The 3,137-nt window shown below is 37.6% G+C and overlaps 1 long non-coding RNA gene across 1 annotated transcript; it reads left to right on the top strand.

Annotated features, from left to right (window-relative positions):
* The first annotated feature begins 797 nt into the window (after positions 1 to 797).
* Positions 798 to 2,557, top strand: LOC108499953. Its single transcript, XR_001875715.1, has 3 exons — positions 798 to 957; positions 1,678 to 1,748; positions 2,379 to 2,557. It is a non-coding gene; the product is annotated as an uncharacterized LOC108499953 (long non-coding RNA).
* The last annotated feature ends 580 nt before the right edge of the window (positions 2,558 to 3,137 follow it).

The raw sequence follows: 3,137 nt of genomic DNA on the forward strand, positions 1-3,137 counted from the left end.
GGGAGCAGGGGAGAAATGAGTGAAAGAAAGCAAGTTCTGGAAGTAGAGTTGCATAACAGGATAGGGGTTGGCCAGGAACAAACGGAGAGGATTGGTAAGGCAAGTCAGGTAACAGAAAGGGACGGAAGGGGGACCAGAATTAAATGTTGAAAAATTAAAACGGATTCAAAGAAGATCACTAAGACTACAATGTCTAAGCAAACATCTTAGGTATGCTACAGAGCATAACCTCAGTGATGCTAATGTAACTCATCTTCCACTAAAATGTCTCTGCTGCCACTCAGCTCCTCATAAAATACTTTTGCAAGCATTATGAAGGGGCTTTTAGCTGGTTTTAGGGGAAAAAAAAAAAAGCTTATTTCTTCATAAACAGATGTCCAGATGTTTTGGATTTACGTAAGTAAATATCAAATACCATTGTGATGGATGTAATAAAAACTCAACTCAGAGTAGTTTACCTTATTATAAACTAGACTAAATTCACCAGCTGATCTACTTTAGGTTTGTTCCTTGGACTTGCCTTTTTTCCACTGATGCACTGATTACCTGTTTGTGACATGCAGTAAAATGCAAACAGCGCTACAACATTATGAGGAACATGATGCTGTGTTGTACCAGGTGGCCTCCCTGCTGCATTTGGGGCAGTTCCACAGCACTGTCAAACAGCTTTCTCTGGCTAAACCATGGAATAGGTCTTTAAAAAAATAATATTTAATAATTATTATAAATAATTTATTAATATTTATATATTTATTTACTGGTTTTTGCAGATTTTCTTTGAAGTCTTGGCAGCTGTGTTTGACTGTGGCTCTGAAGGCCAGGCCTTCAGACCTTGGGTGGATCCCTAGGATGTGACACATGGCTTGAGCCTACTCTTGAGGTTCTCCAGTGATCTGCTGGTTAGAGGCACAGCTCATCTACCTGCATATTCTGGAGCTGAAATGTCCACCTATGGAGGTCGCTGTCACTTCTAAATCCTTTATGAAAAAATAAAATAGTTGTGGGGTGGAACTGGAATCATTGCAAAGATTAGGGATGTTTCCCAGTGTTGCACTGTAAAACATGATTTATGATGTTTTAAGAATAAAATAATATGCTAGAAGGGCTTTAAATTCTTTTTGTGTCTGTTGCTACTGTCAATTAGCAGCCTCTAGGGTTACATGGGTATAACAGGGCAGAGTCCAAACAAGAAAAAACAGGGAGCACATTCTCTCACAATAAATGTACTGTGCTTCCATGAATTATGTACATTCTCAAGGTCACCATGACATTGAGCACAAGTGAAAGCAGAGTATGTTCCAGAAGCCTGTAACACTTAAGCAAAATTCTTTTTCTTCTTGGTCAAACAGCGCTGATGCTAAAACACTGTCTAGAAGTCAGACATGAGTTTTTGCCCCAGATGAGCTCCTGGAAATTGCTGTGAAATAAGTTTGGATAACAAAGGCCTGCCCTAACTCATCAAGCAGGTCTTGTTAATATAATTAAAGTGTAACTGTTCCCAGTATTAAAAGTTGTTTCAATAATAAAGGCAAATTCTACATCCCTCAATAAATCAAGCCTGAAAAGAATTTGAAAAATTTTGAAAACTCCTGCAGAAATATTCTCGAAAAGAATCCAGAGTTTCTCCTGTTCTTGCATTTCTTCCTTCTACAAAGTAATTTCTATTTTGTTTTATAGGAGGTTCAATGAATTTCGGATTTGTACAACAGAAGAAGAAACAACGTGATGAGAAGTCTATCTCTTCAAAAGTAAGATAACTATAACTGCTGCTAGGATAAAGTTACAGTTCCACTTCAATAGTGAAAACTAAATAAGTTGCGTTTATCTTTGTTAAAATTGCAGTGTTCTTCTCTCCTCCCCCAGCATCCTATTTCACTTTTTTTAGAGTCCTTTTTCAGTAGAAACCCTGAAGAACTACCAATTTGGCTTCAGTTGTGAGTGATGATTACAGATAACTGGGTTATGATCTTGGCTGAGGCAAACTGGAAATGGCACTAACATCTTACAAATACCTACTGTTTAATGGCTTTTGAGATGCTTAAACAAAAACCCAGCTATGTATTTTGAATGCAAGCAATGAATAAGAAGGAAATGTGGCATAATCAAACACTACAAGCCATTTTTAAGAATATGAGGCATCAAGTCATTAATACAAAAATAAAGCACCCTCAGTCTTAAAACTACTAATTACAGGTAACATAGGAATCAGTGTATAATTTTGTAGTTTAATAAGTATCAGATGGTTAAAATGGAAGGAATTCATGAATTCTTAGCAAATAATTCTCCATATAATTCTGATGATTTGTATTTCTTCTTACACTATAGTATTGTGCTTACTAAACTCAGACTAATGATGAATTTTCAAACCCTTGTTACAGGTCATTGAATGTATTTGAAAGGTCATTGCATCACTGGACAGAAAGTTCTGTAAGGGAGAGCACATATGATATTTTCTAGGTCTGCCCTCAGCCATCCCAGCTGGATCCAGGAAGAGGAGGTGGGATAGTTGCTAGGAATTTGCAAAATTGTGCAACATACTGTTATATTTTAAAACGGTTTTGGAACTTGGGGGTCATGTGATGTTCCTGATGTATAATAAGGATAAAGACAATAACAGTTACTGGTTCTCCATGTTTTTCTACAATCAGAGCTGACTGCTTTTCTGACTGGTGACTGTGCTTTTCTTCAAGAGAATTTGGAAATATCCCTTTCTTTCAAGATAAACTTGCAGTTTCAGGGAAGAGACAGAGGTTGCTGTGCTGCAAAGAGGTTTTGGGATTCTAGGAAACATGGTCAGATAATGGTCAGATCTTTAATGGTCAGATCCTTAATACAGGATCGGGTATTGATGGAGTGACTGTTTTCTCCTCTAAAGGATTAAAGGAGGAAACATCAATCGCAGATCATTGTCCATATGGGTTTTGGCTATTCCCTTGCCTCTGTCCTGCAGCATTTTACACTTAGCAGTCCAAGCTTTGATTGAATTGGCTGAACTGCTGTCTCCCAACACACTTTCTAAATGTTTTGTTCTCTATACTAATGCACCTCAGAGAAGCTCATCCCTTCTTAGGATGATGCAAACCCATCCATCTCATTGTTAGGTGTTTCCAGTCAATGTGTGTGATTCCTTTCCTTAT

Source organism: Lepidothrix coronata, unplaced genomic scaffold (genome assembly GCF_001604755.1).
Source record: "Lepidothrix coronata isolate B3197 unplaced genomic scaffold, Lepidothrix_coronata-1.0 Scaffold82, whole genome shotgun sequence".
Classification (NCBI taxonomy): domain Eukaryota; kingdom Metazoa; phylum Chordata; class Aves; order Passeriformes; family Pipridae; genus Lepidothrix; species Lepidothrix coronata.